This window comes from Enhydra lutris, unplaced genomic scaffold (genome assembly GCF_002288905.1).
Source record: "Enhydra lutris kenyoni isolate GAN:26980312 unplaced genomic scaffold, ASM228890v2 scaffoldscaffold21, whole genome shotgun sequence".
Classification (NCBI taxonomy): domain Eukaryota; kingdom Metazoa; phylum Chordata; class Mammalia; order Carnivora; family Mustelidae; genus Enhydra; species Enhydra lutris.
Genome location: NW_019154105.1, coordinates 7696163 through 7707303, shown reverse-complemented (window position 1 = coordinate 7707303; position 11141 = coordinate 7696163).

The window sequence follows — 11141 nt, the reverse complement described above, 5'->3', positions numbered from 1 at the left end:
TGATACGTGATGTGAGAAGTAAGATGAACAATGTAGGCTTGTGACATAGTTAGGCTACTACTGACCTTCTGCTGATTCTTCGAAAGGATGACCATGTGCTTCTGGATCTCTGTTGACCATAGGAATAAACTGGGGAAAACAAAGAGGAGTCTCAGATAAGGAGGGACTACTATTCTCAGAGTAATTACTTTAAATGCTATAATTAAAATCTCCAAAGACTTTCAAGCTTTTACTCCTACTAAAACACACCCGTGGGGAAAAGAGCTATTTATCTCTACAGATGTAAAGATTGAGGCACAGAGAAGTAACAAAACTAAAATTTTCTAAGTGCACCGTTTGAATTAGTGAAAAAGGAAATGACTGAAACATCTGGTCATGCTGCTCAGGCTCTCTGAACTTAGGTTCAATGCTCCTTGCTATAGGGTGGACAGTTTACATCCTTTAATGTGTAATTGTTTCTTCTGTAACTCCTTCATTCTCATGTTCCCCCAGTTAACTCATAATCAAGTTCTTACTCTAGTGCACACTCTATGTGCAACAACCATGTTTCCCAACACTGAACTATGCACAGACTGGTCTGGGATTCCCATGAGATAATCTCCCTTCTTAAGAAACAGCTGCTGAGATAGCACAGTATGGCAGTTACACACACTGATAACTGCAGTCAAATGCCTATGTTCAAATCCCAGTTTCAACCGCATGTGACCTTGAGCAAATTAATTAATAACTCAGTGCCCTGTTTACCCCATCTACAAAACGAAAATAATAATGGTACCTAAATCGTAATTACTGTGAGAATTAAATGAATTTAGGCTAGCCTCTAAACAATTCCTAAGACATATTAAATATTTGCTGTTTTTACTATTTCAAACAACATTCCTTCTTCAGTCTCTAAAAAACAACTCTTCAATGATGACACATTCTTTTTCCCTCTCAGTCTCGTTCAGAAGGTTCTAATGAAATAAAATCAATCATCTCCTCCCTTCCTCAGAGCCACACTCTGAACTGACACCATAGTTGCTGGATGCTATCTTAATCCCATATGCAGGCTGTGGATGTATTGGTTTTTCTCTCAAAATGGCAGGCTTCCATCTACACAGAAATGGTTGTAATTTTATAACCCTTAGAATAGATGTCACTTCTTAGTAGAATCACAGGCCAATTCTGCCTCTAAGAGCCTGAATATGATCAAAAAATCATCAGAAATCCCCTTTTCATCTCCATTCCCAATTTAGGGCACTATTCTGGGAAATCTAGCAACATGGATCTCAGAATCCAATGGTCTTGATGGCATCTTCCTTTTTCAACTCAGATTGCTCACTAACATAGACACTGCTAATGGTTCCCAAATACTCATTCTTCCCTTCTTCCGTTGCAATAGAATTTTTGCTGGGCTCATGGCCACTGGCATAAAAATTATATTTCCCAGCCTTTTGTCCACTTTGGTTTGCCCATGCAGCTAAGTTCTGGCCAATGGGATATGAGTAGAAGTGATGTGCCCCACACCACTTCTAGATTGTGTTTTGAAAGGGAGGGGGCTTCTCTTTTCTGGCCTCCTCCGACCTACTCCTTAGAATGTACATTTGGCAGCAAAATATCATTGGCCATGTGGGTGACAGCAATATCCAGGGACATGAAGCAACAAATAGAAGGAGCTTGGGTCTCTGGAGAAGCTACAAGAGGAGAACAGAACTACTGAGCCAGCCCTGGTCTACCTACCGTGGGACTGTAGATCAATTAGAAATAACATAGGTCTAATCCACTGTAATTTGGAGTTTTTTTTAACATACAGCTTAATCTACCTCCTAACTAATACACTCATCCATTTTGTATTCTTTTTTAAAGGAATTTCCTTCTGTCCTGATTTTAGAATTAGCCTTCTGTAAGAGTTGCTATATTTCCTTGATTCTAATCCTTTCTGTTTTCCCTTTTAAAGTGCATGCTCAATAGTACATAAATTTCACCTTAAGTCTGTGTTTTGTTATTTCACGTAAAAATAGTGACTTCATTGCCAAAAAATAATTTTCCCCCAAGATGTACTACATTAATTTGATGTAGGACTTACCTGGCATCCGTTTTCTTGATTTCCATACACTTTATCTATGCCAGAATTCCACATTTCTGAATGATAATGATGCATATTATTATATCTATGTTATAATCTTACCTAGTCCTTGCTTATTTTCAATATGACTAATTAGGGATAAAACCTAGATTTGATGAAACAACGATGTATTTATGTACATTTTTCATGTGTTTTATATCTTGTTTCACCAATAAAAAATTTCATTTGCACATTTGGTATATATTATATATCTTTAAATACTCTTTTTAAAAGATTTTATTTACTTATTTGAGAGAGAGAGAGAGAGCATGAGAGGGGACAGGTCAGAGGGAGAAGCAGACACCCTGGCAAGCAGGGACCCTGAGGTAGGACTCAATCCTAGGACTCCAGGATCATGACCTGAGCCAAAGACAGTTGCTTAACCAACTGAGCCACCCAGGTGCCCCTTATCTTTAAATATTTTTGTGGGTATTTCAGTTCATTATTGTTAATGTTTTATTTATAATTTTACTTTTCATTTCAAAGATAAAATTCCTCAAATTTATCTATATGAAATTTATTATAGTTATCAATGTAGTTTTTTTAATTGCTACTTCAATTCAGGGTTTTTTTCCCTAATTAATATTGTTTATTAATATTACCAAGTCAAAAATTTTTCCTTAAGCTTTTAAATTCAATTTACAAGCTTTATTCTATTTATAAGTTGTGGTGATCATTTTTATGTATATATAAAATCATTATATTGGGGGCGCCTGGGTGGCTCAGTGGGTTAAGCCGCTGCCTTCAGCTCAGGTCATGATCCCAGGTCCTGGGTTCAAGCCCCACATTGGGCTTTCTGCTCAGCAGGGAGCCTGCTTCCTCCTCTCTCTCTGCCTGCCTCTCTGCCTACTTGTGATTTCTCTCTGTCAAATAAATAAATAAAATCTTTTAAAAAAAATCACTATATTGTACAACTTAATATAATGTTGTTTTTCAACCTTAATGAAACTGGAAGAAAATAAAATGATTAATTTTAACAATCACTCTTGAAAGTCAAATCAAATATTTGATTAATCTTTAATCAATTCTGTTTGGTTCCTTTTTTTAATTTTTATTTTTTTTTCTTTTCAGTGTTTCAGAATTGTATATGCACCACACCCAATGCTCCATGCAATACATGCCCTCCATAATATCCACCACCAGCCTCACCCAACCTCCCACCACCTTCCCCTCTAAAACCCTCACTTTGTTTCTCGGAGTCCACAGTCTCTCATGGTTCGTCTCCCCCTCCAATTTCCTCCAACTCACTTCTCCTCTCTATCTCCCCACGTCCTCCATGTTATTCTTTATGCTCCACAAATAAGCAAAACCATGTGATAGTTGACTCTCTCTGCTTGACTTATTTCACTCAGCATAATCTCTTCCAGTCCCATCCATGTTGATACAAAAGTTGAGTATTCATCATTTCTGATGGAGGCATAATACTCCATAGTATATATGGACCATATCTTCTTTATCCATTCATCCATTGAAGGGCATCTTGGTTCATTCCATAGTTTGGCAACTGTGGCCATTGCTGCTATGAACATCAGGGTACAAATGGCCCTTCTTTTCACTACATCTGTATCTTTGGGGTAAATACCCAGTAGTGCAATTGCAGGGTCATAGGGAAGCTCTACTTTTAATTTCTTAAGGAATCTCCACACTGTTTTCCAAAGTGGCTGCACTAAATTGCATTCCCACCAACAGTGTAAGAGGGTTCCCCTTTGTCCACATCTCTCAACACATGTTGTTTACTGTCTTATTAATTTTGGCCATTCTAACTGGTGTAAGGTGGTATCTCAATGTGGTTTTAATTTGAATCTCCCTGATGGCTAGTGATGATGAACATTTTTTTTTCATGTGTCTGTTAGCCATTTGTATGTCTTCTTTGGAGAAGTGTCTGTTCACGTCTTCTGCCCATTTTTTGACGTGATTATCTGTTTTGTGTGTGTTGAGTTTGAGGAGTTCTTTATAGATCTTGGATATCAGCCCTTTGTCTGTACTGTCATTGGCAAATATCTTCTTCCATTCCGTGGGTTGCCTCTTTGTTTTGTTGACTATTTCCTTTTCTGTGCAGAAGCTTCTGATCTTGATGAAGTCCCAAGAGCTCATTTTCACTTTCGTTTCCTTTGCCTTTGGAGACATATCTTGAAAGAAGTTGCTGTGGCTGATGCCAAAGAGGTTACTGCTTATGTTCTCCTCTAGGATTCTAATGGATTCCTGCCTCACTCTGAGGTCTTTTATCCATTTTGAGTTTATCTTTGTGTATGGTGTAAGAGAATGGTGAAGTTTCATTCTTCTACACAGAGCTGTCCAATTTTCCCATCACCTTTTATTGAAGAGACTGTCTTTTTTCCACTGGATATTTTTTCCTGCTTTGTCAAAGACTATTTGGCCATAAATTTGAGGGTCCATATCTCAGCTTTCTACTCTGTTCCACTGGTCTAAGTATCTGTTTTTGTGCCAGTACCATGCTGTCTTGGTGATCACAGCTTTGTAGTAAAGCTTGAAACGTGATGCCCTCAGTTTTGTTTATCTTTTTCCACATTTCCTTAGCAATTCAGGGTCTATTCTGGTTCCACACAAATTTTAGGATTGTTTGTTCCACCTCTTTGAAAAATGCTGGTGGAATTTTGATCAGAATGGTATTGAAAGTATAGATTGCTCTAGGCAGTATAGACATTTTAACAATGTTTATTCTTCTGATCATGAGCATGGAATGGTCTTCCATCTTTTTGTGTCTTCTTCAATTTCTTTTGTGAGTGTTTTGTAGTTCCTTGAGTACAGATCCTTACCTCTGTTGTTGGGTTTATTCCGAGGTATCTTATGCTTCTTGGTGCTGTAGCAAATGGAATTGATTCTCTAATTTCCCTTTCTGTATTTCCATTGTTAGGGTATAAAAAAGCAACTGATTTCTGTACATTGATTTTGTATCCTGCCACATTACTGAATTGCTGTATAAGTTCTAGTAGTTTGGGGGTGGAATGACACATTGGACCAGATGGACCTCATAGATCTCATAGATATATACAGAACATTCCACCCTAAAACAACAAAATACTCATTCTTCTCAATTGCATATGGAACTTTCTCCAGAATGCTGGGTCACAAATCAGGACTCAATTGATACCAAAAGATTGAGATTATTCTCTGCATATTCTCAGACCACAATGCTTTGAAACTGGAACTCAACCACAAGAAAAAGCTTGGAAGGAATTCAAACACCTGGAAGCTAAAGACCACCTTGCTTAAGAATGTTTGGATCAACCAGGAAATCAAAGAAGAACTTAATTCATGGAAACCAAGGAGAATGAAGACACTTCAGTCCAAAACCTATGGGATACAGCAAAGGCAGTCCTAAGGGGGAAATACACAGCCAACCAAGCCTCCCTCCAAAAAATTGCAAAATCCAGAATACACCAGCTCTCTTTATACCTTAAAGAACTGGAGAATCAACAACAAATTAAGCCAACCCCACACTCAAGAAGGGAAATAATCAAGATTAGAGCAGAGATCAGTGAGACAGAAACTAGAGATACAGCAGAATGCATCAACAAAACTAAAAGCTGGTTTTTGGAAAGAATCAATAAGATCGATAAACCACTGGCCAAACTAATCCAAAAGGAAAGAGAGAGGACCCAAATTAATAAAATTATGAATGAAAAGGGAGAGATCATGACTAACACCAAGGAAATAGAAACAATCATCAGAAATTATTATCAACAGTTATAGGCCAGTAAGTTAAGCAACCTAGATGAAATGGATGCATTCCTGGAAACCTATAAACTTCCAAAACTGAATCAGGAAGAAATTGCCAACCTGAATAGACCAATATCTAGTAACGAGATTGAAGCAGTGATCAAAAACCTCCCAAAAAACAAGAGCCCAGGACCTGATGGATTCCCTGGGGAATTCTACCAAACATTCAAAGAAGAAATAATACCTATTCTCCTGAAGCTGTTTCGAAAAACTGAAGCAGAAGGAAAACTTCCAGACTTCTTTTTATGAAGCCAGCATTACCCTGATCCCCAGACCAAGCAAAGATCCCACCAAAAAGGAGAATTTCAAACCAATATCCCTGATGAATATGGATGCTAAGATCCTCAACAAGATCCTAGTTAACAGGATCCAACAGTACATTAAAAAGATTATCCACCATGGGGCGCCTGGGTGGCTCAGTGGGTTAAAGCCGCTGCCTTCGGCTCAGGTCATGATCCCAGGTTCCTGGGATCGAGCCCCGCATCAGGCTCTCTGCTCAGCAGGGAGCCTACTTCCCTTCCTCTCTCTCTCTGCCTGCCTCTCTGCCTACTTGTGATCTCTGTCTGTCAAATAAATAAATAAAATTAAAAAAAAAAAAAAAAAGATTATCCACCATGACCAGGTGGGATTTATCCATGGGATGCAGGAGTGGTTCAACACTTGCAAATCAATCAATGTGATAGAACAAATCAATAAGAGAAGAGAGAAGAACCACATGGTCCTCTCAATTGATGCAGAAAACACATTTGACAAGATACAGTATCCGTTCCTGATTAGAACCATTCAAAGTATAGGGATAGAGGGAACATTTCTTAACTTCATAAAATCCATCTATGAAAAACCCACAGCGAATATCATCCTCAATGGGGAAAATCTGACAGCCTTCCCTTTGAGATCAGGAACACAACAAGGATGCCCACTCTCGCCACTCTTGAAGTCCTAGCGACAGTAATCAGAAAACAAAGAAAAATAAAAGGTATCCAAATTGGCAATGAAGAAGTCAAACTCTCCTCTTCGCAGATGACATGATACTTAATATGGAAAACCCAAAAGACTCCACCCCCAAACTACTAGAACTCATTCAGCAATTCAGTAATGTTTGGTTCTTTTATAAACTTAAGATCTCTCCTAGGAGTGCCTGGGTGCCTCAGTCGGTTAAGCATCTGCCTTCTGCTCAGGTCATGATCCCAGGATCCAGGGATCAAGACCCACATGGGGCTCCCTACTCAGCAGGGAGCCTGCTTCTCCTTCTCCCTCTGCCCCTCCTCCCTCCCAACTCATGCTCTCTCCCTAAAAAAATAAGATAAAATCTTTAAAAACAAAGATCTCTCCTAAATTTTTTTGCTACATTACATACTTAATATAATCATATATTTAAAATCATCTTTTAAATACCACCATAAGGAAAATGCTTCCAGGCACTTAAAAATTCAACTAAGTTCAATATACTAAATTTAAAATACAATGAATTCTAAGGTCTCCTAAATACTGAATACTACTTACAAATTTAGTGCAATATTTTATGCATTTCAACTTAAAAATCATAAGTCTGATTCAGCTACTGAATTACATATCTTAAATTGAAATCACAAAGCTCATGTGTTTATAATATATTCAAATTTCTTCAAATCCAAGTAAGTGTGTATCAATTCCAGTTAAATTAACAGAAAATTATTAATATTATGGCTTGGCTTTGACTTAAATCATTATAAGATTAACCCATGTTTCCCTTGGGTGAGATTTATTTTGTATACTAAAGGAAGCAAGTTGGAATTTGTTATTTCAAGTGAATTGGGATGACTATCTTGGCATAGCAAGGTTGCTTATTCTCCAAAGGCTTTGGCCAGGATTGACTTTCCGCAGGCCACTAATGGACAAGGCTAACCCTTTTCTAGAGCTGTTCTGGCAAGAGGGATTCAAAGCCTGTGCCCTACAAATAGGTCAGTTTTACGGCCCCAGGAATTGAAGTTATACATTTTCTATTTCTTCAGTCTGATTTGAGTCTACAAATCCCCACCAAAATTGTTTCAGCACTTAATTAGATTTAACTAATCCATTTACTGCCAGGTTCCATTCTGAATCCTTTTCATATTTTGCCATGGGCTCTCACTACAAATCTGTGTTATTTAAATAACATCTGACTGAATTCTGCATATTTCTCATTTCTGTCTGACTTGACAGACTCCAGACATCGTACTAATGGTAATAAGGTGAGGGGTACATCGGGACATTACGAGTTAGAGCCCACCGATAACAATACATGCCTGCAAACTGCTCTGACATTTTTCAAATCATTTTCATCCACAATTCACATTGTTAAAACTAATATTTTTGTTGTTGAACTTGTAAATTTTATCCTATTTTCTTTAAATCATTTGGGTTTTTATTAAAGCAATGTAAAAGCAATGTAATCTTCCCCAGTAGGCAGGGCAACCTGTCTTTAAAGCCTAATATCGTCTGCTATCCAAGGAATCTCCCGCCCAACCTCATGCAAAACTACATGAACTGTGGTTCCAGAGCTAACTCTTTTTTAAAACCACCTCTCCTCATAACCTTTATAGGGAAACTTAATATGGAAATAATTTCAGACTTCCAAGAAAGTGTTAAAAATAATGCAAAGATTTTTCACATACAACACCAAGATTTCTCAAATATTATTTTATCCCATTTGCTTTATCATATAATTTATCATATAATTTATTTTTCAAAACACTTGAAAGTAAGTTTTAGACAAAATATCCCTTTACCTCTAAGTGCTTCTGTTTTATTTCCTAAAATAAAATATTCTTATACATTTTCATACTTCAGTTGCCAAAATTAATAGGAAATTAACACTGATGTAAAACCACTACTAATTCCTATATCATTACCTAATTTAGAGACAGATCGTACACAAAGTTTGCCAACTGTCCACCACTGTGCTTTAAATGGTCCAGGAGTAAATTTGGGTCACAGATTACAGATTAAAGCTAGTTGTCTTATATATTTTATCTTCTTCTTCTTTCTTTTTAATTGAAGTATGATTGATACACAATGTTGCATCATTAGTTTCAGGTGTACTAGTCTTCTTTAATCTGAAATAGTTCTTTATTCTTTTTTGCCTTTCATAACTTTGATAGCTTGAGGAGTTCAAACTAGTTAATCTGTAGACTGTCCCTTAATTTAGATTTGTCTGATACTCCCTCATGACCAGATTCAGGAATGCAATGTTGTCAGAAATATCATATAAATGCTATTATGTTCTTCTCAGGAGGCACATAATGTCTATGTGTCCCATTACTGATGACGTTAACTGTATCACATGTGTCATATGGCAGTTTTCTCCATGTAAAAATACTATTTTTTTCTTTAAAATTAATAAGTATATTGTGGGCGATACTTTGAGACAATGTAAGCATATCGTTTTTCATCATACTTTCATCTTCTGGTTTTAGGAGTCATTGGTGATGTCTGCCTGAAATAATCGTTACTATAGTGACTGCCAAAAGCTGATTTTCTAGCTCCACCAGTCTTTCTGTCTTTATTAATTGGAATTCTACTGTAAAGAAGAGCATTCTCTTCTCCCCCATTTATTTACTTATTCATTTACTTATATAAGTATGAACTCAAGGATTTTTATTTTATTCTTTGAGCTATACTCCATTACTATCAAAGGTCATTATGATACCCAAATTTTCCAGATATGGTCAGTGGAAACCCCTTCAAGCTGGCTTCTGTGTTCTTTACACAATCTCCCTGCTTCTTTGAGCACTTCCTTTCTTTTTTGGTACAATAAATGCTCCAAGTTCACATTGTATTCTTCCTGCCCTACACCCAGAGTCAGCCACTTCTCTAAAGAGCCCTGTGAAAGAATGATATTTAGAAGCCAAGACCCGAGTCTTACAGGTGCCCATTGCTAGTGAGGTATTCTTGGAAAATTTTCCTAACAACAGCTATGTCAGCTGACAAATGCCTTTGGGTATTCTACAAATTTATCACCCAACAGTCTCATACCAACTGGCTCCCCCCACACAGCTATACTTGGGTCTGCTTCACATCAACCTGTCCAACTGGCATACTCCAGGGTTGCTCTCAGTCACTGGGTTCCTAAAGATCATTCCCACCTGGGCTGTGTCATTTATCCTCACCCAAAGAGCATGATACTTTGGAGAGGATTCCCATCTCCCTACCCCCTCCCCAAACTGGAATATATTGCTCCATTCCTGCCTTGAAATTCTCCTTAACACTTCCTCCTACCATTCATCCCTTTCTCCACACAAATGTCTTTCACCTGCTTTTTAATCCATATTCTTAGAAGTGACTCTGCACAGAACTTGCTTCTTGGGCTCTTTTTATAGATTCTGTAATTTGAGACTGAAGGAAAAAAGAACTAACATAGACATCAACTATTTTTCTTCTTCTCTATTCCTAAAATTCATTATGTATATCCCAGGGACCTGGGGAAATAAAGACAAACTCATCAGACCCTGAGGATTTTAAGAATTAAGTCTTGAGACCATTAGAGTCAGATCACTTAGAATGGCATAATTTAAAAAAAAAAGTAAAATGGACAATATAATAGAAAAAATACAATGAAGATTAAGAAACCATTTAAAATATACTAGACATAAGAAGGGATGTAAGTGGGGCTCTTATGCAAAAAATATTTAAGGTTTAGGGTTGCCCAATGAATAATGTATGCAGAGATCACATCAAGGAGTATAAATTTCTGTTCACAGGTCAGAGGTCAGGCTTGGCCCATTATGAAGAAAGCCTTCAGGGAATCATTCGAGGATGGGAAGGAAGCAGAAACTACAGTGAAAGGATTTCTGTGTAACCATGAGGTATCCCACAGATCTAGAATAGAGAAACTAAAGGAAAAGTTAAAAGGAAAAGTACATGGAGATTTAACTTGGACATTACTAAATATCTCATTGGTAAAAACATTTCTCCTATTTATGGATGAATTTAAACACACAAACACACACACACACACACACACACACACACACACAGGTCTTTCACTTTTCAGAGATAATAGAAATGCATATGTTGCACTCTTAGGTCAAAATATATTTTATGTTACATATTATTCATATATATAATAATTTCAGAAATAAATCTATATCCTTAAAGGATTTATATACTTATTGGTTGTCTAGAACCGAGTCCAGCCCAATATTCCACATGAATTTCACCTTCAGAAACGTGGTGTGCTGCTGGGATGCCTTGATGGCCCAATCAGTTGGGCACTGGACTCATGACTTCAGCCCAGGTCATGATCTTGGAGTCGTGAGATAGAACCCTGCTTTGGGCT